This window comes from Aquarana catesbeiana, linkage group LG03 (genome assembly GCF_042186555.1).
Source record: "Aquarana catesbeiana isolate 2022-GZ linkage group LG03, ASM4218655v1, whole genome shotgun sequence".
Lineage (NCBI taxonomy): Eukaryota > Metazoa > Chordata > Amphibia > Anura > Ranidae > Aquarana > Aquarana catesbeiana.
This window is the reverse complement of record NC_133326.1, coordinates 302368151-302395570: the sequence shown is the minus strand read 5'-3', so window position 1 is coordinate 302395570 and position 27420 is coordinate 302368151. Positions and strand designations below refer to the sequence as shown.

The 27420-nt window shown below is 45.6% G+C and overlaps 17 non-coding genes across 17 annotated transcripts; all 17 read left to right on the top strand.

Annotated features, from left to right (window-relative positions):
- Positions 1-1010: 1010 nt before the first annotated feature.
- Positions 1011-1083, top strand: TRNAV-AAC (transfer RNA valine (anticodon AAC)). Its single transcript has one exon. It is a non-coding gene; the product is annotated as a tRNA-Val (tRNA).
- A 1048-nt stretch (positions 1084-2131) lies between these two features.
- TRNAV-AAC (transfer RNA valine (anticodon AAC)) lies at positions 2132-2204 on the top strand. Its single transcript has one exon. It is a non-coding gene; the product is annotated as a tRNA-Val (tRNA).
- Positions 2205-3252: 1048 nt separating this feature from the next.
- TRNAV-AAC (transfer RNA valine (anticodon AAC)) lies at positions 3253-3325 on the top strand. Its single transcript has one exon. It is a non-coding gene; the product is annotated as a tRNA-Val (tRNA).
- A 1234-nt stretch (positions 3326-4559) lies between these two features.
- Positions 4560-4632, top strand: TRNAV-CAC (transfer RNA valine (anticodon CAC)). The gene has a single exon. It is a non-coding gene; the product is annotated as a tRNA-Val (tRNA).
- An 862-nt stretch (positions 4633-5494) lies between these two features.
- On the top strand, positions 5495-5567 carry TRNAV-AAC (transfer RNA valine (anticodon AAC)). The gene has a single exon. It is a non-coding gene; the product is annotated as a tRNA-Val (tRNA).
- A 4411-nt stretch (positions 5568-9978) lies between these two features.
- TRNAV-AAC (transfer RNA valine (anticodon AAC)) lies at positions 9979-10051 on the top strand. The gene has a single exon. It is a non-coding gene; the product is annotated as a tRNA-Val (tRNA).
- A 1048-nt stretch (positions 10052-11099) lies between these two features.
- Positions 11100-11172, top strand: TRNAV-AAC (transfer RNA valine (anticodon AAC)). Its single transcript has one exon. It is a non-coding gene; the product is annotated as a tRNA-Val (tRNA).
- Positions 11173-12220: 1048 nt separating this feature from the next.
- TRNAV-AAC (transfer RNA valine (anticodon AAC)) lies at positions 12221-12293 on the top strand. The gene has a single exon. It is a non-coding gene; the product is annotated as a tRNA-Val (tRNA).
- A 2169-nt stretch (positions 12294-14462) lies between these two features.
- Positions 14463-14535, top strand: TRNAV-AAC (transfer RNA valine (anticodon AAC)). Its single transcript has one exon. It is a non-coding gene; the product is annotated as a tRNA-Val (tRNA).
- Positions 14536-16720: 2185 nt separating this feature from the next.
- TRNAV-AAC (transfer RNA valine (anticodon AAC)) lies at positions 16721-16793 on the top strand. Its single transcript has one exon. It is a non-coding gene; the product is annotated as a tRNA-Val (tRNA).
- A 1048-nt stretch (positions 16794-17841) lies between these two features.
- TRNAV-AAC (transfer RNA valine (anticodon AAC)) lies at positions 17842-17914 on the top strand. Its single transcript has one exon. It is a non-coding gene; the product is annotated as a tRNA-Val (tRNA).
- A 1048-nt stretch (positions 17915-18962) lies between these two features.
- On the top strand, positions 18963-19035 carry TRNAV-AAC (transfer RNA valine (anticodon AAC)). The gene has a single exon. It is a non-coding gene; the product is annotated as a tRNA-Val (tRNA).
- A 2169-nt stretch (positions 19036-21204) lies between these two features.
- Positions 21205-21277, top strand: TRNAV-AAC (transfer RNA valine (anticodon AAC)). The gene has a single exon. It is a non-coding gene; the product is annotated as a tRNA-Val (tRNA).
- A 2169-nt stretch (positions 21278-23446) lies between these two features.
- TRNAV-AAC (transfer RNA valine (anticodon AAC)) lies at positions 23447-23519 on the top strand. Its single transcript has one exon. It is a non-coding gene; the product is annotated as a tRNA-Val (tRNA).
- Positions 23520-24567: 1048 nt separating this feature from the next.
- On the top strand, positions 24568-24640 carry TRNAV-AAC (transfer RNA valine (anticodon AAC)). The gene has a single exon. It is a non-coding gene; the product is annotated as a tRNA-Val (tRNA).
- A 1048-nt stretch (positions 24641-25688) lies between these two features.
- On the top strand, positions 25689-25761 carry TRNAV-AAC (transfer RNA valine (anticodon AAC)). The gene has a single exon. It is a non-coding gene; the product is annotated as a tRNA-Val (tRNA).
- Positions 25762-26809: 1048 nt separating this feature from the next.
- TRNAV-AAC (transfer RNA valine (anticodon AAC)) lies at positions 26810-26882 on the top strand. Its single transcript has one exon. It is a non-coding gene; the product is annotated as a tRNA-Val (tRNA).
- The last annotated feature ends 538 nt before the right edge of the window (positions 26883-27420 follow it).

Sequence of the window (27420 nt, the reverse complement as noted above, 5' to 3'; positions counted from 1 at the left end):
TCAGCAACCCTTTTCAAGCATTCTACTTTAGAGTAGACTTTCCACTTGCAAGGCCCAACAAAGCAGCATGAATAGGTTTCTGTAGTGTAGTGGTTATCACGTTTGCCTCACACGCGAAAGGTCCCCGGTTCGAAACCGGGCAGAAACAGTGCTTACCTTTAACTTTTTCACAGTCAGGCACACTCAAAGCTCTTGCCACACCATGCCCCTCTTGCAGCCGTAAGTGAAATCTGCCAATATAAAGCACAGTTTAGGTGCAACACCTTCACTGGGAGCTCTTTTTCTTCACTGTTTATAAGTCGACCAGGAGAAATTGAAGACCCTTGCCTGAAGATGTTAGGTGAGCTGGTTTGCTGGTCCTACACAGGCAAAGTTTTGCTGCAGTGCCTATAGTGCAGACTCTGTAATAGCTGACTAGTAAAACCTGCTGACCATCGCTGTAAGTGTTTAGGAAAACTTGTTTTCTGGACCCAAAGGCAATAGGAATGCGGACTTTGGCTCTCCTGCTTAGTCAGCTGAGTTGGAAAACCTAACGACCATTGGTGTATGTTTTCCTCTGATCTGGTGAGAAAAGTGTGTGGAACAGCTAGAGGTGATATCCATGACTCAGTCTATCTTGCCAGTACTGGCTGTTTTGAGGATGGTATTTGTATCAAGCTAGGCATCTGAAATGGGCTTTCTTCCTTGTTTTCTTCATTACTCAAGAGTATCATTTGCAAGGATGGTAAACTGAACTCAGGTTTTTAAATAACCAGAAACAAATAATAGCTAATACGGTGACCCCAACCTCCGACCCTCCAACCGGAAAAGGCCTATCGTGGTGGGTTTCTGTGGTGTAGTGGTTATCACGTTCGCCTCACACACGAAAGGTCCCCAGTTAGAAACCGGGCATAAACACTGTGCACACGCTAGTGCTTTTTGCCACAATGTCGCTTTCATCACCCCCTTTCAAGCATTGTACTTTAGCGTAGACTTTCGGTTTGCAAGGCACAAAAAATCTGCAAGAATGGGTTTCTGTAGTGTAGTGGTTATCACGTTCGCCTAACACGCGAAAGGTCCCCGGTTCGAAACCGGGCAGAAACACTGTGCACACGCTAGTGCTTTTTGCTACAATATCGCTTTCAGCAACCCTTTTCAAGCATTCTACTTTAGAGTAGACTTTCCACTTGCAAGGCCCAACAAAGCAGCATGAATAGGTTTCTGTAGTGTAGTGGTTATCACGTTTGCCTCACACGCGAAAGGTCCCCGGTTCGAAACCGGGCAGAAACAGTGCTTACCTTTAACTTTTTCACAGTCAGGCACACTCAAAGCTCTTGCCACACCATGCCCCTCTTGCAGCCGTAAGTGAAATCTGCCAATATAAAGCACAGTTTAGGTGCAACACCTTCACTGGGAGCTCTTTTTCTTCACTGTTTATAAGTCGACCAGGAGAAATTGAAGACCCTTGCCTGAAGATGTTAGGTGAGCTGGTTTGCTGGTCCTACACAGGCAAAGTTTTGCTGCAGTGCCTATAGTGCAGACTCTGTAATAGCTGACTAGTAAAACCTGCTGACCATCGCTGTAAGTGTTTAGGAAAACTTGTTTTCTGGACCCAAAGGCAATAGGAATTCGGACTTTGGCTCTCCTGCTTAGTCAGCTGAGTTGGAAAACCTAACGACCATTGGTGTATGTTTTCCTCTGATCTGGTGAGAAAAGTGTGTGGAACAGCTAGAGGTGATATCCATGACTCAGTCTATCTTGCCAGTACTGGCTGTTTTGAGGATGGTATTTGTATCAAGCTAGGCATCTGAAATGGGCTTTCTTCCTTGTTTTCTTCATTACTCAAGAGTATCATTTGCAAGGATGGTAAACTGAACTCAGGTTTTTAAATAACCAGAAACAAATAATAGCTAATACGGTGACCCCAACCTCCGACCCTCCAACCGGAAAAGGCCTATCGTGGTGGGTTTCTGTGGTGTAGTGGTTACCACGTTCGCCTCACACACGAAAGGTCCCCAGTTAGAAACCGGGCATAAACACTGTGCACACGCTAGTGCTTTTTGCCACAATGTCGCTTTCATCACCCCCTTTCAAGCATTGTACTTTAGCGTAGACTTTCGGTTTGCAAGGCACAAAAAATCTGCAAGAATGGGTTTCTGTAGTGTAGTGGTTATCACGTTCGCCTAACACGCGAAAGGTCCCCGGTTCGAAACCGGGCAGAAACACTGTGCACACGCTAGTGCTTTTTGCTACAATATCGCTTTCAGCAACCCTTTTCAAGCATTCTACTTTAGAGTAGACTTTCCACTTGCAAGGCCCAACAAAGCAGCATGAATAGGTTTCTGTAGTGTAGTGGTTATCACGTTTGCCTCACACGCGAAAGGTCCCCGGTTCGAAACGGGGCAGAAACAGTGCTTACCTTTAACTTTTTCACAGTCAGGCACACTCAAAACTCTTGCCACACCATGCCCCTCTTGCAGCCGTAAGTGAAATCTGCCAATATAAAGCACAGTTTAGGTGCAACACCTTCACTGGGAGCTCTTTTTCTTCACTGTTTATAAGTCGACCAGGAGAAATTGAAGACCCTTGCCTGAAGATGTTAGGTGAGCTGGTTTGCTGGTCCTACACAGGCAAAGTTTTGCTGCAGTGCCTATAGTGCAGACTCTGTAATAGCTGACTAGTAAAACCTGCTGACCATCGCTGTAAGTGTTTAGGAAAACTTGTTTTCTGGACCCAAAGGCAATAGGAATGCGGACTTTGGCTCTCCTGCTTAGTCAGCTGAGTTGGAAAACCTAACGACCATTGGTGTATGTTTTCCTCTGATCTGGTGAGAAAAGTGTGTGGAACAGCTAGAGGTGATATCCATGACTCAGTCTATCTTGCCAGTACTGGCTGTTTTGAGGATGGTATTTGTATCAAGCTAGGCATCTGAAATGGGCTTTCTTCCTTGTTTTCTTCATTACTCAAGAGTATCATTTGCAAGGATGGTAAACTGAACTCAGGTTTTTAAATAACCAGAAACAAATAATAGCTAATACGGTGACCCCAACCTCCGACCCTCCAACCGGAAAAGGCCTATCGTGGTGGGTTTCTGTGGTGTAGTGGTTATCACGTTCGCCTCACACACGAAAGGTCCCCAGTTAGAAACCGGGCATAAACACTGTGCACACGCTAGTGCTTTTTGCCACAATGTCGCTTTCATCACCCCCTTTCAAGCATTGTACTTTAGCGTAGACTTTCGGTTTGCAAGGCACAAAAAATCTGCAAGAATGGGTTTCTGTAGTGTAGTGGTTATCACGTTCGCCTAACACGCGAAAGGTCCCCGGTTCGAAACCGGGCAGAAACACTGTGCACACGCTAGTGCTTTTTGCTACAATATCGCTTTCAGCAACCCTTTTCAAGCATTCTACTTTAGAGTAGACTTTCCACTTGCAAGGCCCAACAAAGCAGCATGAATAGGTTTCTGTAGTGTAGTGGTTATCACGTTTGCCTCACACGCGAAAGGTCCCCGGTTCGAAACCGGGCAGAAACAGTGCTTACCTTTAACTTTTTCACAGTCAGGCACACTCAAAGCTCTTGCCACACCATGCCCCTCTTGCAGCCGTAAGTGAAATCTGCCAATATAAAGCACAGTTTAGGTGCAACACCTTCACTGGGAGCTCTTTTTCTTCACTGTTTATAAGTCGACCAGGAGAAATTGAAGACCCTTGCCTGAAGATGTTAGGTGAGCTGGTTTGCTGGTCCTACACAGGCAAAGTTTTGCTGCAGTGCCTATAGTGCAGACTCTGTAATAGCTGACTAGTAAAACCTGCTGACCATCGCTGTAAGTGTTTAGGAAAACTTGTTTTCTGGACCCAAAGGCAATAGGAATGCGGACTTTGGCTCTCCTGCTTAGTCAGCTGAGTTGGAAAACCTAACGACCATTGGTGTATGTTTTCCTCTGATCTGGTGAGAAAAGTGTGTGGAACAGCTAGAGGTGATATCCATGACTCAGTCTATCTTGCCAGTACTGGCTGTTTTGAGGATGGTATTTGTATCAAGCTAGGCATCTGAAATGGGCTTTCTTCCTTGTTTTCTTCATTACTCAAGAGTATCATTTGCAAGGATGGTAAACTGAACTCAGGTTTTTAAATAACCAGAAACAAATAATAGCTAATACGGTGACCCCAACCTCCGACCCTCCAACCGGAAAAGGCCTATCGTGGTGGGTTTCTGTGGTGTAGTGGTTATCACGTTCGCCTCACACACGAAAGGTCCCCAGTTAGAAACCGGGCATAAACACTGTGCACACGCTAGTGCTTTTTGCCACAATGTCGCTTTCATCACCCCCTTTCAAGCATTGTACTTTAGCGTAGACTTTCGGTTTGCAAGGCACAAAAAATCTGCAAGAATGGGTTTCTGTAGTGCAGTGGTTATCACGTTCGCCTAACACGCGAAAGGTCCCCGGTTCGAAACCGGGCAGAAACACTGTGCACACGCTAGTGCTTTTTGCTACAATATCGCTTTCAGCAACCCTTTTCAAGCATTCTACTTTAGAGTAGACTTTCCACTTGCAAGGCCCAACAAAGCAGCATGAATAGGTTTCTGTAGTGTAGTGGTTATCACGTTCGCCTCACACGCGAAAGGTCCCCGGTTCGAAACCGGGCAGAAACAGTGCTTACCTTTAACTTTTTCACAGTCAGGCACACTCAAAGCTCTTGCCACACCATGCCCCTCTTGCAGCCGTAAGTGAAATCTGCCAATATAAAGCACAGTTTAGGTGCAACACCTTCACTGGGAGCTCTTTTTCTTCACTGTTTATAAGTCGACCAGGAGAAATTGAAGACCCTTGCCTGAAGATGTTAGGTGAGCTGGTTTGCTGGTCCTACACAGGCAAAGTTTTGCTGCAGTGCCTATAGTGCAGACTCTGTAATAGCTGACTAGTAAAACCTGCTGACCATCGCTGTAAGTGTTTAGGAAAACTTGTTTTCTGGACCCAAAGGCAATAGGAATGCGGACTTTGGCTCTCCTGCTTAGTCAGCTGAGTTGGAAAACCTAACGACCATTGGTGTATGTTTTCCTCTGATCTGGTGAGAAAAGTGTGTGGAACAGCTAGAGGTGATATCCATGACTCAGTCTATCTTGCCAGTACTGGCTGTTTTGAGGATGGTATTTGTATCAAGCTAGGCATCTGAAATGGGCTTTCTTCCTTGTTTTCTTCATTACTCAAGAGTATCATTTGCAAGGATGGTAAACTGAACTCAGGTTTTTAAATAACCAGAAACAAATAATAGCTAATACGGTGACCCCAACCTCCGACCCTCCAACCGGAAAAGGCCTATCGTGGTGGGTTTCTGTGGTGTAGTGGTTATCACGTTCGCCTCACACACGAAAGGTCCCCAGTTAGAAACCGGGCATAAACACTGTGCACACGCTAGTGCTTTTTGCCACAATGTCGCTTTCATCACCCCCTTTCAAGCATTGTACTTTAGCGTAGACTTTCGGTTTGCAAGGCACAAAAAATCTGCAAGAATGGGTTTCTGTAGTGTAGTGGTTATCACGTTCGCCTAACACGCGAAAGGTCCCCGGTTCGAAACCGGGCAGAAACACTGTGCACACGCTAGTACTTTTTGCTACAATATCGCTTTCAGCAACCCTTTTCAAGCATTCTACTTTAGAGTAGACTTTCCACTTGCAAGGCCCAACAAAGCAGCATGAATAGGTTTCTGTAGTGTAGTGGTTATCACGTTTGCCTCACACGCGAAAGGTCCCCGGTTCGAAACCGGGCAGAAACAGTGCTTACCTTTAACTTTTTCACAGTCAGGCACACTCAAAGCTCTTGCCACACCATGCCCCTCTTGCAGCCGTAAGTGAAATCTGCCAATATAAAGCACAGTTTAGGTGCAACACCTTCACTGGGAGCTCTTTTTCTTCACTGTTTATAAGTCGACCAGGAGAAATTGAAGACCCTTGCCTGAAGATGTTAGGTGAGCTGGTTTGCTGGTCCTACACAGGCAAAGTTTTGCTGCAGTGCCTATAGTGCAGACTCTGTAATAGCTGACTAGTAAAACCTGCTGACCATCGCTGTAAGTGTTTAGGAAAACTTGTTTTCTGGACCCAAAGGCAATAGGAATTCGGACTTTGGCTCTCCTGCTTAGTCAGCTGAGTTGGAAAACCTAACGACCATTGGTGTATGTTTTCCTCTGATCTGGTGAGAAAAGTGTGTGGAACAGCTAGAGGTGATATCCATGACTCAGTCTATCTTGCCAGTACTGGCTGTTTTGAGGATGGTATTTGTATCAAGCTAGGCATCTGAAATGGGCTTTCTTCCTTGTTTTCTTCATTACTCAAGAGTATCATTTGCAAGGATGGTAAACTGAACTCAGGTTTTTAAATAACCAGAAACAAATAATAGCTAATACGGTGACCCCAACCTCCGACCCTCCAACCGGAAAAGGCCTATCGTGGTGGGTTTCTGTGGTGTAGTGGTTATCACGTTCGCCTCACACACGAAAGGTCCCCAGTTAGAAACCGGGCATAAACACTGTGCACACGCTAGTGCTTTTTGCCACAATGTCGCTTTCATCACCCCCTTTCAAGCATTGTACTTTAGCGTAGACTTTCGGTTTGCAAGGCACAAAAAATCTGCAAGAATGGGTTTCTGTAGTGTAGTGGTTATCACGTTCGCCTAACACGCGAAAGGTCCCTGGTTCGAAACCGGGCAGAAACACTGTGCACACGCTAGTGCTTTTTGCTACAATATCGCTTTCAGCAACCCTTTTCAAGCATTCTACTTTAGAGTAGACTTTCCACTTGCAAGGCCCAACAAAGCAGCATGAATAGGTTTCTGTAGTGTAGTGGTTATCACGTTTGCCTCACACGCGAAAGGTCCCCGGTTCGAAACCGGGCAGAAACAGTGCTTACCTTTAACTTTTTCACAGTAAGGCACACTCAAAGCTCTTGCCACACCATGCCCCTCTTGCAGCCGTAAGTGAAATCTGCCAATATAAAGCACAGTTTAGGTGCAACACCTTCACTGGGAGCTCTTTTTCTTCACTGTTTATAAGTCGACCAGGAGAAATTGAAGACCCTTGCCTGAAGATGTTAGGTGAGCTGGTTTGCTGGTCCTACACAGGCAAAGTTTTGCTGCAGTGCCTATAGTGCAGACTCTGTAATAGCTGACTAGTAAAACCTGCTGACCATCGCTGTAAGTGTTTAGGAAAACTTGTTTTCTGGACCCAAAGGCAATAGGAATGCGGACTTTGGCTCTCCTGCTTAGTCAGCTGAGTTGGAAAACCTAACGACCATTGGTGTATGTTTTCCTCTGATCTGGTGAGAAAAGTGTGTGGAACAGCTAGAGGTGATATCCATGACTCAGTCTATCTTGCCAGTACTGGCTGTTTTGAGGATGGTATTTGTATCAAGCTAGGCATCTGAAATGGGCTTTCTTCCTTGTTTTCTTCATTACTCAAGAGTATCATTTGCAAGGATGGTAAACTGAACTCAGGTTTTTAAATAACCAGAAACAAATAATAGCTAATACGGTGACCCCAACCTCCGACCCTCCAACCGGAAAAGGCCTATCGTGGTGGGTTTCTGTGGTGTAGTGGTTATCACGTTCGCCTCACACACGAAAGGTCCCCAGTTAGAAACCGGGCATAAACACTGTGCACACGCTAGTGCTTTTTGCCACAATGTCGCTTTCATCACCCCCTTTCAAGCATTGTACTTTAGCGTAGACTTTCGGTTTGCAAGGCACAAAAAATCTGCAAGAATGGGTTTCTGTAGTGTAGTGGTTATCACGTTCGCCTAACACGCGAAAGGTCCCTGGTTCGAAACCGGGCAGAAACACTGTGCACACGCTAGTGCTTTTTGCTACAATATCGCTTTCAGCAACCCTTTTCAAGCATTCTACTTTAGAGTAGACTTTCCACTTGCAAGGCCCAACAAAGCAGCATGAATAGGTTTCTGTAGTGTAGTGGTTATCACGTTTGCCTCACACGCGAAAGGTCCCCGGTTCGAAACCGGGCAGAAACAGTGCTTACCTTTAACTTTTTCACAGTAAGGCACACTCAAAGCTCTTGCCACACCATGCCCCTCTTGCAGCCGTAAGTGAAATCTGCCAATATAAAGCACAGTTTAGGTGCAACACCTTCACTGGGAGCTCTTTTTCTTCACTGTTTATAAGTCGACCAGGAGAAATTGAAGACCCTTGCCTGAAGATGTTAGGTGAGCTGGTTTGCTGGTCCTACACAGGCAAAGTTTTGCTGCAGTGCCTATAGTGCAGACTCTGTAATAGCTGACTAGTAAAACCTGCTGACCATCGCTGTAAGTGTTTAGGAAAACTTGTTTTCTGGACCCAAAGGCAATAGGAATGCGGACTTTGGCTCTCCTGCTTAGTCAGCTGAGTTGGAAAACCTAACGACCATTGGTGTATGTTTTCCTCTGATCTGGTGAGAAAAGTGTGTGGAACAGCTAGAGGTGATATCCATGACTCAGTCTATCTTGCCAGTACTGGCTGTTTTGAGGATGGTATTTGTATCAAGCTAGGCATCTGAAATGGGCTTTCTTCCTTGTTTTCTTCATTACTCAAGAGTATCATTTGCAAGGATGGTAAACTGAACTCAGGTTTTTAAATAACCAGAAACAAATAATAGCTAATACGGTGACCCCAACCTCCGACCCTCCAACCGGAAAAGGCCTATCGTGGTGGGTTTCTGTGGTGTAGTGGTTATCACGTTCGCCTCACACACGAAAGGTCCCCAGTTAGAAACCGGGCATAAACACTGTGCACACGCTAGTGCTTTTTGCCACAATGTCGCTTTCATCACCCCCTTTCAAGCATTGTACTTTAGCGTAGACTTTCGGTTTGCAAGGCACAAAAAATCTGCAAGAATGGGTTTCTGTAGTGTAGTGGTTATCACGTTCGCCTAACACGCGAAAGGTCCCTGGTTCGAAACCGGGCAGAAACACTGTGCACACGCTAGTGCTTTTTGCTACAATATCGCTTTCAGCAACCCTTTTCAAGCATTCTACTTTAGAGTAGACTTTCCACTTGCAAGGCCCAACAAAGCAGCATGAATAGGTTTCTGTAGTGTAGTGGTTATCACGTTTGCCTCACACGCGAAAGGTCCCCTGTTCGAAACCGGGCAGAAACAGTGCTTACCTTTAACTTTTTCACAGTAAGGCACACTCAAAGCTCTTGCCACACCATGCCCCTCTTGCAGCCGTAAGTGAAATCTGCCAATATAAAGCACAGTTTAGGTGCAACACCTTCACTGGGAGCTCTTTTTCTTCACTGTTTATAAGTCGACCAGGAGAAATTGAAGACCCTTGCCTGAAGATGTTAGGTGAGCTGGTTTGCTGGTCCTACACAGGCAAAGTTTTGCTGCAGTGCCTATAGTGCAGACTCTGTAATAGCTGACTAGTAAAACCTGCTGACCATCGCTGTAAGTGTTTAGGAAAACTTGTTTTCTGGACCCAAAGGCAATAGGAATGCGGACTTTGGCTCTCCTGCTTAGTCAGCTGAGTTGGAAAACCTAACGACCATTGGTGTATGTTTTCCTCTGATCTGGTGAGAAAAGTGTGTGGAACAGCTAGAGGTGATATCCATGACTCAGTCTATCTTGCCAGTACTGGCTGTTTTGAGGATGGTATTTGTATCAAGCTAGGCATCTGAAATGGGCTTTCTTCCTTGTTTTCTTCATTACTCAAGAGTATCATTTGCAAGGATGGTAAACTGAACTCAGGTTTTTAAATAACCAGAAACAAATAATAGCTAATACGGTGACCCCAACCTCCGACCCTCCAACCGGAAAAGGCCTATCGTGGTGGGTTTCTGTGGTGTAGTGGTTATCACGTTCGCCTCACACACGAAAGGTCCCCAGTTAGAAACCGGGCATAAACACTGTGCACACGCTAGTGCTTTTTGCCACAATGTCGCTTTCATCACCCCCTTTCAAGCATTGTACTTTAGCGTAGACTTTCGGTTTGCAAGGCACAAAAAATCTGCAAGAATGGGTTTCTGTAGTGTAGTGGTTATCACGTTCGCCTAACACGCGAAAGGTCCCCGGTTCGAAACCGGGCAGAAACACTGTGCACACGCTAGTGCTTTTTGCTACAATATCGCTTTCAGCAACCCTTTTCAAGCATTCTACTTTAGAGTAGACTTTCCACTTGCAAGGCCCAACAAAGCAGCATGAATAGGTTTCTGTAGTGTAGTGGTTATCACGTTCGCCTCACACACGAAAGGTCCCTGGTTTGAAACTGGGCAGAAACAGTGCTTACCTTTAACTTTTTCACAGTCAGGCACACTCAAAGCTCTTGCCACACCATGCCCCTCTTGCAGCCGTAAGTGAAATCTGCCAATATAAAGCTCAGTTTAGGTGCAACACCTTCACTGGGAGCTCTTTTTCTTCACTGTTTATAAGTCGACCAGGAGAAATTGAAGACCCTTGCCTGAAGATGTTAGGTGAGCTGGTTTGCTGGTCCTACACAGGCAAAGTTTTGCTGCAGTGCCTATAGTGCAGACTCTGTAATAGCTGACTAGTAAAACCTGCTGACCATCGCTGTAAGTGTTTAGGAAAACTTGTTTTCTGGACCCAAAGGCAATAGGAATGCGGACTTTGGCTCTCCTGCTTAGTCAGCTGAGTTGGAAAACCTAACGACCATTGGTGTATGTTTTCCTCTGATCTGGTGAGAAAAGTGTGTGGAACAGCTAGAGGTGATATCCATGACTCAGTCTATCTTGCCAGTACTGGCTGTTTTGAGGATGGTATTTGTATCAAGCTAGGCATCTGAAATGGGCTTTCTTCCTTGTTTTCTTCATTACTCAAGAGTATCATTTGCAAGGATGGTAAACTGAACTCAGGTTTTTAAATAACCAGAAACAAATAATAGCTAATACGGTGACCCCAACCTCCGACCCTCCAACCGGAAAAGGCCTATCGTGGTGGGTTTCTGTGGTGTAGTGGTTATCACGTTCGCCTCACACACGAAAGGTCCCCAGTTAGAAACCGGGCATAAACACTGTGCACACGCTAGTGCTTTTTGCCACAATGTCGCTTTCATCACCCCCTTTCAAGCATTGTACTTTAGCGTAGACTTTCGGTTTGCAAGGCACAAAAAATCTGCAAGAATGGGTTTCTGTAGTGTAGTGGTTATCACGTTCGCCTAACACGCGAAAGGTCCCCGGTTCGAAACCGGGCAGAAACACTGTGCACACGCTAGTGCTTTTTGCTACAATATCGCTTTCAGCAACCCTTTTCAAGCATTCTACTTTAGAGTAGACTTTCCACTTGCAAGGCCCAACAAAGCAGCATGAATAGGTTTCTGTAGTGTAGTGGTTATCACGTTTGCCTCACACGCGAAAGGTCCCCGGTTCGAAACCGGGCAGAAACAGTGCTTACCTTTAACTTTTTCACAGTCAGGCACACTCAAAGCTCTTGCCACACCATGCCCCTCTTGCAGCCGTAAGTGAAATCTGCCAATATAAAGCACAGTTTAGGTGCAACACCTTCACTGGGAGCTCTTTTTCTTCACTGTTTATAAGTCGACCAGGAGAAATTGAAGACCCTTGCCTGAAGATGTTAGGTGAGCTGGTTTGCTGGTCCTACACAGGCAAAGTTTTGCTGCAGTGCCTATAGTGCAGACTCTGTAATAGCTGACTAGTAAAACCTGCTGACCATCGCTGTAAGTGTTTAGGAAAACTTGTTTTCTGGACCCAAAGGCAATAGGAATGCGGACTTTGGCTCTCCTGCTTAGTCAGCTGAGTTGGAAAACCTAACGACCATTGGTGTATGTTTTCCTCTGATCTGGTGAGAAAAGTGTGTGGAACAGCTAGAGGTGATATCCATGACTCAGTCTATCTTGCCAGTACTGGCTGTTTTGAGGATGGTATTTGTATCAAGCTAGGCATCTGAAATGGGCTTTCTTCCTTGTTTTCTTCATTACTCAAGAGTATCATTTGCAAGGATGGTAAACTGAACTCAGGTTTTTAAATAACCAGAAACAAATAATAGCTAATACGGTGACCCCAACCTCCGACCCTCCAACCGGAAAAGGCCTATCGTGGTGGGTTTCTGTGGTGTAGTGGTTATCACGTTCGCCTCACACACGAAAGGTCCCCAGTTAGAAACCGGGCATAAACACTGTGCACACGCTAGTGCTTTTTGCCACAATGTCGCTTTCATCACCCCCTTTCAAGCATTGTACTTTAGCGTAGACTTTCGGTTTGCAAGGCACAAAAAATCTGCAAGAATGGGTTTCTGTAGTGTAGTGGTTATCACGTTCGCCTAACACGCGAAAGGTCCCCGGTTCGAAACCGGGCAGAAACACTGTGCACACGCTAGTGCTTTTTGCTACAATATCGCTTTCAGCAACCCTTTTCAAGCATTCTACTTTAGAGTAGACTTTCCACTTGCAAGGCCCAACAAAGCAGCATAAATAGGTTTCTGTAGTGTAGTGGTTATCACGTTTGCCTCACACGCGAAAGGTCCCCGGTTCGAAACCGGGCAGAAACAGTGCTTACCTTTAACTTTTTCACAGTCAGGCACACTCAAAGCTCTTGCCACACCATGCCCCTCTTGCAGCCGTAAGTGAAATCTGCCAATATAAAGCACAGTTTAGGTGCAACACCTTCACTGGGAGCTCTTTTTCTTCACTGTTTATAAGTCGACCAGGAGAAATTGAAGACCCTTGCCTGAAGATGTTAGGTGAGCTGGTTTGCTGGTCCTACACAGGCAAAGTTTTGCTGCAGTGCCTATAGTGCAGACTCTGTAATAGCTGACTAGTAAAACCTGCTGACCATCGCTGTAAGTGTTTAGGAAAACTTGTTTTCTGGACCCAAAGGCAATAGGAATTCGGACTTTGGCTCTCCTGCTTAGTCAGCTGAGTTGGAAAACCTAACGACCATTGGTGTATGTTTTCCTCTGATCTGGTGAGAAAAGTGTGTGGAACAGCTAGAGGTGATATCCATGACTCAGTCTATCTTGCCAGTACTGGCTGTTTTGAGGATGGTATTTGTATCAAGCTAGGCATCTGAAATGGGCTTTCTTCCTTGTTTTCTTCATTACTCAAGAGTATCATTTGCAAGGATGGTAAACTGAACTCAGGTTTTTAAATAACCAGAAACAAATAATAGCTAATACGGTGACCCCAACCTCCGACCCTCCAACCGGAAAAGGCCTATCGTGGTGGGTTTCTGTGGTGTAGTGGTTATCACGTTCGCCTCACACACGAAAGGTCCCCAGTTAGAAACCGGGCATAAACACTGTGCACACGCTAGTGCTTTTTGCCACAATGTCGCTTTCATCACCCCCTTTCAAGCATTGTACTTTAGCGTAGACTTTCGGTTTGCAAGGCACAAAAAATCTGCAAGAATGGGTTTCTGTAGTGTAGTGGTTATCACGTTCGCCTAACACGCGAAAGGTCCCTGGTTCGAAACCGGGCAGAAACACTGTGCACACGCTAGTGCTTTTTGCTACAATATCGCTTTCAGCAACCCTTTTCAAGCATTCTACTTTAGAGTAGACTTTCCACTTGCAAGGCCCAACAAAGCAGCATGAATAGGTTTCTGTAGTGTAGTGGTTATCACGTTTGCCTCACACGCGAAAGGTCCCCTGTTCGAAACCGGGCAGAAACAGTGCTTACCTTTAACTTTTTCACAGTCAGGCACACTCAAAGCTCTTGCCACGCCATGCCCCTCTTGCAGCCGTAAGTGAAATCTGCCAATATAAAGCACAGTTTAGGTGCAACACCTTCACTGGGAGCTCTTTTTCTTCACTGTTTATAAGTCGACCAGGAGAAATTGAAGACCCTTGCCTGAAGATGTTAGGTGAGCTGGTTTGCTGGTCCTACACAGGCAAAGTTTTGCTGCAGTGCCTATAGTGCAGACTCTGTAATAGCTGACTAGTAAAACCTGCTGACCATCGCTGTAAGTGTTTAGGAAAACTTGTTTTCTGGACCCAAAGGCAATAGGAATTCGGACTTTGGCTCTCCTGCTTAGTCAGCTGAGTTGGAAAACCTAACGACCATTGGTGTATGTTTTCCTCTGATCTGGTGAGAAAAGTGTGTGGAACAGCTAGAGGTGATATCCATGACTCAGTCTATCTTGCCAGTACTGGCTGTTTTGAGGATGGTATTTGTATCAAGCTAGGCATCTGAAATGGGCTTTCTTCCTTGTTTTCTTCATTACTCAAGAGTATCATTTGCAAGGATGGTAAACTGAACTCAGGTTTTTAAATAACCAGAAACAAATAATAGCTAATACGGTGACCCCAACCTCCGACCCTCCAACCGGAAAAGGCCTATCGTGGTGGGTTTCTGTGGTGTAGTGGTTATCACGTTCGCCTCACACACGAAAGGTCCCCAGTTAGAAACCGGGCATAAACACTGTGCACACGCTAGTGCTTTTTGCCACAATGTCGCTTTCATCACCCCCTTTCAAGCATTGTACTTTAGCGTAGACTTTCGGTTTGCAAGGCACAAAAAATCTGCAAGAATGGGTTTCTGTAGTGTAGTGGTTATCACGTTCGCCTAACACGCGAAAGGTCCCCGGTTCGAAACCGGGCAGAAACACTGTGCACACGCTAGTACTTTTTGCTACAATATCGCTTTCAGCAACCCTTTTCAAGCATTCTACTTTAGAGTAGACTTTCCACTTGCAAGGCCCAACAAAGCAGCATGAATAGGTTTCTGTAGTGTAGTGGTTATCACGTTTGCCTCACACGCGAAAGGTCCCCGGTTCGAAACCGGGCAGAAACAGTGCTTACCTTTAACTTTTTCACAGTCAGGCACACTCAAAGCTCTTGCCACACCATGCCCCTCTTGCAGCCGTAAGTGAAATCTGCCAATATAAAGCACAGTTTAGGTGCAACACCTTCACTGGGAGCTCTTTTTCTTCACTGTTTATAAGTCGACCAGGAGAAATTGAAGACCCTTGCCTGAAGATGTTAGGTGAGCTGGTTTGCTGGTCCTACACAGGCAAAGTTTTGCTGCAGTGCCTATAGTGCAGACTCTGTAATAGCTGACTAGTAAAACCTGCTGACCATCGCTGTAAGTGTTTAGGAAAACTTGTTTTCTGGACCCAAAGGCAATAGGAATTCGGACTTTGGCTCTCCTGCTTAGTCAGCTGAGTTGGAAAACCTAACGACCATTGGTGTATGTTTTCCTCTGATCTGGTGAGAAAAGTGTGTGGAACAGCTAGAGGTGATATCCATGACTCAGTCTATCTTGCCAGTACTGGCTGTTTTGAGGATGGTATTTGTATCAAGCTAGGCATCTGAAATGGGCTTTCTTCCTTGTTTTCTTCATTACTCAAGAGTATCATTTGCAAGGATGGTAAACTGAACTCAGGTTTTTAAATAACCAGAAACAAATAATAGCTAATACGGTGACCCCAACCTCCGACCCTCCAACCGGAAAAGGCCTATCGTGGTGGGTTTCTGTGGTGTAGTGGTTATCACGTTCGCCTCACACACGAAAGGTCCCCAGTTAGAAACCGGGCATAAACACTGTGCACACGCTAGTGCTTTTTGCCACAATGTCGCTTTCATCACCCCCTTTCAAGCATTGTACTTTAGCGTAGACTTTCGGTTTGCAAGGCACAAAAAATCTGCAAGAATGGGTTTCTGTAGTGTAGTGGTTATCACGTTCGCCTAACACGCGAAAGGTCCCTGGTTCGAAACCGGGCAGAAACACTGTGCACACGCTAGTGCTTTTTGCTACAATATCGCTTTCAGCAACCCTTTTCAAGCATTCTACTTTAGAGTAGACTTTCCACTTGCAAGGCCCAACAAAGCAGCATGAATAGGTTTCTGTAGTGTAGTGGTTATCACGTTTGCCTCACACGCGAAAGGTCCCCGGTTCGAAACCGGGCAGAAACAGTGCTTACCTTTAACTTTTTCACAGTCAGGCACACTCAAAGCTCTTGCCACGCCATGCCCCTCTTGCAGCCGTAAGTGAAATCTGCCAATATAAAGCACAGTTTAGGTGCAACACCTTCACTGGGAGCTCTTTTTCTTCACTGTTTATAAGTCGACCAGGAGAAATTGAAGACCCTTGCCTGAAGATGTTAGGTGAGCTGGTTTGCTGGTCCTACACAGGCAAAGTTTTGCTGCAGTGCCTATAGTGCAGACTCTGTAATAGCTGACTAGTAAAACCTGCTGACCATCGCTGTAAGTGTTTAGGAAAACTTGTTTTCTGGACCCAAAGGCAATAGGAATTCGGACTTTGGCTCTCCTGCTTAGTCAGCTGAGTTGGAAAACCTAACGACCATTGGTGTATGTTTTCCTCTGATCTGGTGAGAAAAGTGTGTGGAACAGCTAGAGGTGATATCCATGACTCAGTCTATCTTGCCAGTACTGGCTGTTTTGAGGATGGTATTTGTATCAAGCTAGGCATCTGAAATGGGCTTTCTTCCTTGTTTTCTTCATTACTCAAGAGTATCATTTGCAAGGATGGTAAACTGAACTCAGGTTTTTAAATAACCAGAAACAAATAATAGCTAATACGGTGACCCCAACCTCCGACCCTCCAACCCTCCAACCCTCCAACCGGAAAAGGCCTATCGTGGTGGGTTTCTGTGGTGTAGTGGTTATCACGTTCGCCTCACACACGAAAGGTCCCCAGTTAGAAACCGGGCATAAACACTGTGCACACGCTAGTGCTTTTTGCCACAATGTCGCTTTCATCACCCCCTTTCAAGCATTGTACTTTAGCGTAGACTTTCGGTTTGCAAGGCACAAAAAATCTGCAAGAATGGGTTTCTGTAGTGTAGTGGTTATCACGTTCGCCTAACACGCGAAAGGTCCCCGGTTCGAAACCGGGCAGAAACACTGTGCACACGCTAGTGCTTTTTGCTACAATATCGCTTTCAGCAACCCTTTTCAAGCATTCTACTTTAGAGTAGACTTTCCACTTGCAAGGCCCAACAAAGCAGCATGAATAGGTTTCTGTAGTGTAGTGGTTATCACGTTTGCCTCACACGCGAAAGGTCCCCGGTTCGAAACCGGGCAGAAACAGTGCTTACCTTTAACTTTTTCACAGTCAGGCACACTCAAAGCTCTTGCCACACCATGCCCCTCTTGCAGCCGTAAGTGAAATCTGCCAATATAAAGCACAGTTTAGGTGCAACACCTTCACTGGGAGCTCTTTTTCTTCACTGTTTATAAGTCGACCAGGAGAAATTGAAGACCCTTGCCTGAAGATGTTAGGTGAGCTGGTTTGCTGGTCCTACACAGGCAAAGTTTTGCTGCAGTGCCTATAGTGCAGACTCTGTAATAGCTGACTAGTAAAACCTGCTGACCATCACTGTAAGTGTTTAGGAAAACTTGTTTTCTGGACCCAAAGGCAATAGGAATGCGGACTTTGGCTCTCCTGCTTAGTCAGCTGAGTTGGAAAACCTAACGACCATTGGTGTATGTTTTCCTCTGATCTGGTGAGAAAAGTGTGTGGAACAGCTAGAGGTGATATCCATGACTCAGTCTATCTTGCCAGTACTGGCTGTTTTGAGGATGGTATTTGTATCAAGCTAGGCATCTGAAATGGGCTTTCTTCCTTGTTTTCTTCATTACTCAAGAGTATCATTTGCAAGGATGGTAAACTGAACTCAGGTTTTTAAATAACCAGAAACAAATAATAGCTAATACGGTGACCCCAACCTCCGACCCTCCAACCGGAAAAGGCCTATCGTGGTGGGTTTCTGTGGTGTAGTGGTTATCACGTTCGCCTCACACACGAAAGGTCCCCAGTTAGAAACCGGGCATAAACACTGTGCACACGCTAGTGCTTTTTGCCACAATGTCGCTTTCATCACCCCCTTTCAAGCATTGTACTTTAGCGTAGACTTTCGGTTTGCAAGGCACAAAAAATCTGCAAGAATGGGTTTCTGTAGTGTAGTGGTTATCACGTTCGCCTAACACGCGAAAGGTCCCCGGTTCGAAACCGGGCAGAAACACTGTGCACACGCTAGTGCTTTTTGCTACAATATCGCTTTCAGCAACCCTTTTCAAGCATTCTACTTTAGAGTAGACTTTCCACTTGCAAGGCCCAACAAAGCAGCATGAATAGGTTTCTGTAGTGTAGTGGTTATCACGTTTGCCTCACACGCGAAAGGTCCCCGGTTCGAAACCGGGCAGAAACAGTGCTTACCTTTAACTTTTTCACAGTCAGGCACACTCAAAGCTCTTGCCACACCATGCCCCTCTTGCAGCCGTAAGTGAAATCTGCCAATATAAAGCACAGTTTAGGTGCAACACCTTCACTGGGAGCTCTTTTTCTTCACTGTTTATAAGTCGACCAGGAGAAATTGAAGACCCTTGCCTGAAGATGTTAGGTGAGCTGGTTTGCTGGTCCTACACAGGCAAAGTTTTGCTGCAGTGCCTATAGTGCAGACTCTGTAATAGCTGACTAGTAAAACCTGCTGACCATCGCTGTAAGTGTTTAGGAAAACTTGTTTTCTGGACCCAAAGGCAATAGGAATGCGGACTTTGGCTCTCCTGCTTAGTCAGCTGAGTTGGAAAACCTAACGACCATTGGTGTATGTTTTCCTCTGATCTGGTGAGAAAAGTGTGTGGAACAGCTAGAGGTGATATCCATGACTCAGTCTATCTTGCCAGTACTGGCTGTTTTGAGGATGGTATTTGTATCAAGCTAGGCATCTGAAATGGGCTTTCTTCCTTGTTTTCTTCATTACTCAAGAGTATCATTTGCAAGGATGGTAAACTGAACTCAGGTTTTTAAATAACCAGAAACAAATAATAGCTAATACGGTGACCCCAACCTCCGACCCTCCAACCGGAAAAGGCCTATCGTGGTGGGTTTCTGTGGTGTAGTGGTTATCACGTTCGCCTCACACACGAAAGGTCCCCAGTTAGAAACCGGGCATAAACACTGTGCACACGCTAGTGCTTTTTGCCACAATGTCGCTTTCATCACCCCCTTTCAAGCATTGTACTTTAGCGTAGACTTTCGGTTTGCAAGGCACAAAAAATCTGCAAGAATGGGTTTCTGTAGTGTAGTGGTTATCACGTTCGCCTAACACGCGAAAGGTCCCCGGTTCGAAACCGGGCAGAAACACTGTGCACACGCTAGTACTTTTTGCTACAATATCGCTTTCAGCAACCCTTTTCAAGCATTCTACTTTAGAGTAGACTTTCCACTTGCAAGGCCCAACAAAGCAGCATGAATAGGTTTCTGTAGTGTAGTGGTTATCACGTTTGCCTCACACGCGAAAGGTCCCCGGTTCGAAACCGGGCGGAAACAGTGCTTACCTTTAACTTTTTCACAGTCAGGCACACTCAAAGCTCTTGCCACACCATGCCCCTCTTGCAGCCGTAAGTGAAATCTGCCAATATAAAGCACAGTTTAGGTGCAACACCTTCACTGGGAGCTCTTTTTCTTCACTGTTTATAAGTCGACCAGGAGAAATTGAAGACCCTTGCCTGAAGATGTTAGGTGAGCTGGTTTGCTGGTCCTACACAGGCAAAGTTTTGCTGCAGTGCCTATAGTGCAGACTCTGTAATAGCTGACTAGTAAAACCTGCTGACCATCGCTGTAAGTGTTTAGGAAAACTTGTTTTCTGGACCCAAAGGCAATAGGAATTCGGACTTTGGCTCTCCTGCTTAGTCAGCTGAGTTGGAAAACCTAACGACCATTGGTGTATGTTTTCCTCTGATCTGGTGAGAAAAGTGTGTGGAACAGCTAGAGGTGATATCCATGACTCAGTCTATCTTGCCAGTACTGGCTGTTTTGAGGATGGTATTTGTATCAAGCTAGGCATCTGAAATGGGCTTTCTTCCTTGTTTTCTTCATTACTCAAGAGTATCATTTGCAAGGATGGTAAACTGAACTCAGGTTTTTAAATAACCAGAAACAAATAATAGCTAATACGGTGACCCCAACCTCCGACCCTCCAACCGGAAAAGGCCTATCGTGGTGGGTTTCTGTGGTGTAGTGGTTATCACGTTCGCCTCACACACGAAAGGTCCCCAGTTAGAAACCGGGCATAAACACTGTGCACACGCTAGTGCTTTTTGCCACAATGTCGCTTTCATCACCCCCTTTCAAGCATTGTACTTTAGCGTAGACTTTCGGTTTGCAAGGCACAAAAAATCTGCAAGAATGGGTTTCTGTAGTGTAGTGGTTATCACGTTCGCCTAACACGCGAAAGGTCCCTGGTTCGAAACCGGGCAGAAACACTGTGCACACGCTAGTGCTTTTTGCTACAATATCGCTTTCAGCAACCCTTTTCAAGCATTCTACTTTAGAGTAGACTTTCCACTTGCAAGGCCCAACAAAGCAGCATGAATAGGTTTCTGTAGTGTAGTGGTTATCACGTTTGCCTCACACGCGAAAGGTCCCCGGTTCGAAACCGGGCAGAAACAGTGCTTACCTTTAACTTTTTCACAGTCAGGCACACTCAAAGCTCTTGCCACGCCATGCCCCTCTTGCAGCCGTAAGTGAAATCTGCCAATATAAAGCACAGTTTAGGTGCAACACCTTCACTGGGAGCTCTTTTTCTTCACTGTTTATAAGTCGACCAGGAGAAATTGAAGACCCTTGCCTGAAGATGTTAGGTGAGCTGGTTTGCTGGTCCTACACAGGCAAAGTTTTGCTGCAGTGCCTATAGTGCAGACTCTGTAATAGCTGACTAGTAAAACCTGCTGACCATCGCTGTAAGTGTTTAGGAAAACTTGTTTTCTGGACCCAAAGGCAATAGGAATTCGGACTTTGGCTCTCCTGCTTAGTCAGCTGAGTTGGAAAACCTAACGACCATTGGTGTATGTTTTCCTCTGATCTGGTGAGAAAAGTGTGTGGAACAGCTAGAGGTGATATCCATGACTCAGTCTATCTTGCCAGTACTGGCTGTTTTGAGGATGGTATTTGTATCAAGCTAGGCATCTGAAATGGGCTTTCTTCCTTGTTTTCTTCATTACTCAAGAGTATCATTTGCAAGGATGGTAAACTGAACTCAGGTTTTTAAATAACCAGAAACAAATAATAGCTAATACGGTGACCCCAACCTCCGACCCTCCAACCGGAAAAGGCCTATCGTGGTGGGTTTCTGTGGTGTAGTGGTTATCACGTTCGCCTCACACACGAAAGGTCCCCAGTTAGAAACCGGGCATAAACACTGTGCACACGCTAGTGCTTTTTGCCACAATGTCGCTTTCATCACCCCCTTTCAAGCATTGTACTTTAGCGTAGACTTTCGGTTTGCAAGGCACAAAAAATCTGCAAGAATGGGTTTCTGTAGTGTAGTGGTTATCACGTTCGCCTAACACGCGAAAGGTCCCCGGTTCGAAACCGGGCAGAAACACTGTGCACACGCTAGTACTTTTTGCTACAATATCGCTTTCAGCAACCCTTTTCAAGCATTCTACTTTAGAGTAGACTTTCCACTTGCAAGGCCCAACAAAGCAGCATGAATAGGTTTCTGTAGTGTAGTGGTTATCACGTTTGCCTCACACGCGAAAGGTCCCCGGTTCGAAACCGGGCAGAAACAGTGCTTACCTTTAACTTTTTCACAGTCAGGCACACTCAAAGCTCTTGCCACACCATGCCCCTCTTGCAGCCGTAAGTGAAATCTGCCAATATAAAGCACAGTTTAGGTGCAACACCTTCACTGGGAGCTCTTTTTCTTCACTGTTTATAAGTCGACCAGGAGAAATTGAAGACCCTTGCCTGAAGATGTTAGGTGAGCTGGTTTGCTGGTCCTACACAGGCAAAGTTTTGCTGCAGTGCCTATAGTGCAGACTCTGTAATAGCTGACTAGTAAAACCTGCTGACCATCGCTGTAAGTGTTTAGGAAAACTTGTTTTCTGGACCCAAAGGCAATAGGAATTCGGACTTTGGCTCTCCTGCTTAGTCAGCTGAGTTGGAAAACCTAACGACCATTGGTGTATGTTTTCCTCTGATCTGGTGAGAAAAGTGTGTGGAACAGCTAGAGGTGATATCCATGACTCAGTCTATCTTGCCAGTACTGGCTGTTTTGAGGATGGTATTTGTATCAAGCTAGGCATCTGAAATGGGCTTTCTTCCTTGTTTTCTTCATTACTCAAGAGTATCATTTGCAAGGATGGTAAACTGAACTCAGGTTTTTAAATAACCAGAAACAAATAATAGCTAATACGGTGACCCCAACCTCCGACCCTCCAACCGGAAAAGGCCTATCGTGGTGGGTTTCTGTGGTGTAGTGGTTATCACGTTCGCCTCACACACGAAAGGTCCCCAGTTAGAAACCGGGCATAAACACTGTGCACACGCTAGTGCTTTTTGCCACAATGTCGCTTTCATCACCCCCTTTCAAGCATTGTACTTTAGCGTAGACTTTCGGTTTGCAAGGCACAAAAAATCTGCAAGAATGGGTTTCTGTAGTGTAGTGGTTATCACGTTCGCCTAACACGCGAAAGGTCCCTGGTTCGAAACCGGGCAGAAACACTGTGCACACGCTAGTGCTTTTTGCTACAATATCGCTTTCAGCAACCCTTTTCAAGCATTCTACTTTAGAGTAGACTTTCCACTTGCAAGGCCCAACAAAGCAGCATGAATAGGTTTCTGTAGTGTAGTGGTTATCACGTTTGCCTCACACGCGAAAGGTCCCCGGTTCGAAACCGGGCAGAAACAGTGCTTACCTTTAACTTTTTCACAGTCAGGCACACTCAAAGCTCTTGCCACGCCATGCCCCTCTTGCAGCCGTAAGTGAAATCTGCCAATATAAAGCACAGTTTAGGTGCAACACCTTCACTGGGAGCTCTTTTTCTTCACTGTTTATAAGTCGACCAGGAGAAATTGAAGACCCTTGCCTGAAGATGTTAGGTGAGCTGGTTTGCTGGTCCTACACAGGCAAAGTTTTGCTGCAGTGCCTATAGTGCAGACTCTGTAATAGCTGACTAGTAAAACCTGCTGACCATCGCTGTAAGTGTTTAGGAAAACTTGTTTTCTGGACCCAAAGGCAATAGGAATTCGGACTTTGGCTCTCCTGCTTAGTCAGCTGAGTTGGAAAACCTAACGACCATTGGTGTATGTTTTCCTCTGATCTGGTGAGAAAAGTGTGTGGAACAGCTAGAGGTGATATCCATGACTCAGTCTATCTTGCCAGTACTGGCTGTTTTGAGGATGGTATTTGTATCAAGCTAGGCATCTGAAATGGGCTTTCTTCCTTGTTTTCTTCATTACTCAAGAGTATCATTTGCAAGGATGGTAAACTGAACTCAGGTTTTTAAATAACCAGAAACAAATAATAGCTAATACGGTGACCCCAACCTCCGACCCTCCAACCGGAAAAGGCCTATCGTGGTGGGTTTCTGTGGTGTAGTGGTTATCACGTTCGCCTCACACACGAAAGGTCCCCAGTTAGAAACCGGGCATAAACACTGTGCACACGCTAGTGCTTTTTGCCACAATGTCGCTTTCATCACCCCCTTTCAAGCATTGTACTTTAGCGTAGACTTTCGGTTTGCAAGGCACAAAAAATCTGCAAGAATGGGTTTCTGTAGTGTAGTGGTTATCACGTTCGCCTAACACGCGAAAGGTCCCCGGTTCGAAACCGGGCAGAAACACTGTGCACACGCTAGTGCTTTTTGCTACAATATCGCTTTCAGCAACCCTTTTCAAGCATTCTACTTTAGAGTAGACTTTCCACTTGCAAGGCCCAACAAAGCAGCATGAATAGGTTTCTGTAGTGTAGTGGTTATCACGTTTGCCTCACACGCGAAAGGTCCCCGGTTCGAAACCGGGCAGAAACAGTGCTTACCTTTAACTTTTTCACAGTCAGGCACACTCAAAGCTCTTGCCACGCCATGCCCCTCTTGCAGCCGTAAGTGAAATCTGCCAATATAAAGCACAGTTTAGGTGCAACACCTTCACTGGGAGCTCTTTTTCTTCACTGTTTATAAGTCGACCAGGAGAAATTGAAGACCCTTGCCTGAAGATGTTAGGTGAGCTGGTTTGCTGGTCCTACACAGGCAAAGTTTTGCTGCAGTGCCTATAGTGCAGACTCTGTAATAGCTGACTAGTAAAACCTGCTGACCATCGCTGTAAGTGTTTAGGAAAACTTGTTTTCTGGACCCAAAGGCAATAGGAATTCGGACTTTGGCTCTCCTGCTTAGTCAGCTGAGTTGGAAAACCTAACGACCATTGGTGTATGTTTTCCTCTGATCTGGTGAGAAAAGTGTGTGGAACAGCTAGAGGTGATATCCATGACTCAGTCTATCTTGCCAGTACTGGCTGTTTTGAGGATGGTATTTGTATCAAGCTAGGCATCTGAAATGGGCTTTCTTCCTTGTTTTCTTCATTACTCAAGAGTATCATTTGCAAGGATGGTAAACTGAACTCAGGTTTTTAAATAACCAGAAACAAATAATAGCTAATACGGTGACCCCAACCTCCGACCCTCCAACCGGAAAAGGCCTATCGTGGTGGGTTTCTGTGGTGTAGTGGTTATCACGTTCGCCTCACACACGAAAGGTCCCCAGTTAGAAACCGGGCATAAACACTGTGCACACGCTAGTGCTTTTTGCCACAATGTCGCTTTCATCACCCCCTTTCAAGCATTGTACTTTAGCGTAGACTTTCGGTTTGCAAGGCACAAAAAATCTGCAAGAATGGGTTTCTGTAGTGTAGTGGTTATCACGTTCGCCTAACACGCGAAAGGTCCCCGGTTCGAAACCGGGCAGAAACACTGTGCACACGCTAGTGCTTTTTGCTACAATATCGCTTTCAGCAACCCTTTTCAAGCATTCTACTTTAGAGTAGACTTTCCACTTGCAAGGCCCAACAAAGCAGCATGAATAGGTTTCTGTAGTGTAGTGGTTATCACGTTTGCCTCACACGCGAAAGGTCCCCGGTTCGAAACCGGGCAGAAACAGTGCTTACCTTTAACTTTTTCACAGTCAGGCACACTCAAAGCTCTTGCCACACCATGCCCCTCTTGCAGCCGTAAGTGAAATCTGCCAATATAAAGCACAGTTTAGGTGCAACACCTTCACTGGGAGCTCTTTTTCTTCACTGTTTATAAGTCGACCAGGAGAAATTGAAGACCCTTGCCTGAAGATGTTAGGTGAGCTGGTTTGCTGGTCCTACACAGGCAAAGTTTTGCTGCAGTGCCTATAGTGCAGACTCTGTAATAGCTGACTAGTAAAACCTGCTGACCATCACTGTAAGTGTTTAGGAAAACTTGTTTTCTGGACCCAAAGGCAATAGGAATGCGGACTTTGGCTCTCCTGCTTAGTCAGCTGAGTTGGAAAACCTAACGACCATTGGTGTATGTTTTCCTCTGATCTGGTGAGAAAAGTGTGTGGAACAGCTAGAGGTGATATCCATGACTCAGTCTATCTTGCCAGTACTGGCTGTTTTGAGGATGGTATTTGTATCAAGCTAGGCATCTGAAATGGGCTTTCTTCCTTGTTTTCTTCATTACTCAAGAGTATCATTTGCAAGGATGGTAAACTGAACTCAGGTTTTTAAATAACCAGAAACAAATAATAGCTAATACGGTGACCCCAACCTCCGACCCTCCAACCGGAAAAGGCCTATCGTGGTGGGTTTCTGTGGTGTAGTGGTTATCACGTTCGCCTCACACACGAAAGGTCCCCAGTTAGAAACCGGGCATAAACACTGTGCACACGCTAGTGCTTTTTGCCACAATGTCGCTTTCATCACCCCCTTTCAAGCATTGTACTTTAGCGTAGACTTTCGGTTTGCAAGGCACAAAAAATCTGCAAGAATGGGTTTCTGTAGTGTAGTGGTTATCACGTTCGCCTAACACGCGAAAGGTCCCCGGTTCGAAACCGGGCAGAAACACTGTGCACACGCTAGTGCTTTTTGCTACAATATCGCTTTCAGCAACCCTTTTCAAGCATTCTACTTTAGAGTAGACTTTCCACTTGCAAGGCCCAACAAAGCAGCATGAATAGGTTTCTGTAGTGTAGTGGTTATCACGTTTGCCTCACACGCGAAAGGTCCCCGGTTCGAAACCGGGCAGAAACAGTGCTTACCTTTAACTTTTTCACAGTCAGGCACACTCAAAGCTCTTGCCACACCATGCCCCTCTTGCAGCCGTAAGTGAAATCTGCCAATATAAAGCACAGTTTAGGTGCAACACCTTCACTGGGAGCTCTTTTTCTTCACTGTTTATAAGTCGACCAGGAGAAATTGAAGACCCTTGCCTGAAGATGTTAGGTGAGCTGGTTTGCTGGTCCTACACAGGCAAAGTTTTGCTGCAGTGCCTATAGTGCAGACTCTGTAATAGCTGACTAGTAAAACCTGCTGACCATCGCTGTAAGTGTTTAGGAAAACTTGTTTTCTGGACCCAAAGGCAATAGGAATGCGGACTTTGGCTCTCCTGCTTAGTCAGCTGAGTTGGAAAACCTAACGACCATTGGTGTATGTTTTCCTCTGATCTGGTGAGAAAAGTGTGTGGAACAGCTAGAGGTGATATCCATGACTCAGTCTATCTTGCCAGTACTGGCTGTTTTGAGGATGGTATTTGTATCAAGCTAGGCATCTGAAATGGGCTTTCTTCCTTGTTTTCTTCATTACTCAAGAGTATCATTTGCAAGGATGGTAAACTGAACTCAGGTTTTTAAATAACCAGAAACAAATAATAGCTAATACGGTGACCCCAACCTCCGACCCTCCAACCGGAAAAGGCCTATCGTGGTGGGTTTCTGTGGTGTAGTGGTTATCACGTTCGCCTCACACACGAAAGGTCCCCAGTTAGAAACCGGGCATAAACACTGTGCACACGCTAGTGCTTTTTGCCACAATGTCGCTTTCATCACCCCCTTTCAAGCATTGTACTTTAGCGTAGACTTTCGGTTTGCAAGGCACAAAAAATCTGCAAGAATGGGTTTCTGTAGTGTAGTGGTTATCACGTTCGCCTAACACGCGAAAGGTCCCCGGTTCGAAACCGGGCAGAAACACTGTGCACACGCTAGTGCTTTTTGCTACAATATCGCTTTCAGCAACCCTTTTCAAGCATTCTACTTTAGAGTAGACTTTCCACTTGCAAGGCCCAACAAAGCAGCATGAATAGGTTTCTGTAGTGTAGTGGTTATCACGTTTGCCTCACACGCGAAAGGTCCCCGGTTCGAAACCGGGCAGAAACAGTGCTTACCTTTAACTTTTTCACAGTCAGGCACACTCAAAGCTCTTGCCACACCATGCCCCTCTTGCAGCCGTAAGTGAAATCTGCCAATATAAAGCACAGTTTAGGTGCAACACCTTCACTGGGAGCTCTTTTTCTTCACTGTTTATAAGTCGACCAGGAGAAATTGAAGACCCTTGCCTGAAGATGTTAGGTGAGCTGGTTTGCTGGTCCTACACAGGCAAAGTTTTGCTGCAGTGCCTATAGTGCAGACTCTGTAATAGCTGACTAGTAAAACCTGCTGACCATCGCTGTAAGTGTTTAGGAAAACTTGTTTTCTGGACCCAAAGGCAATAGGAATGCGGACTTTGGCT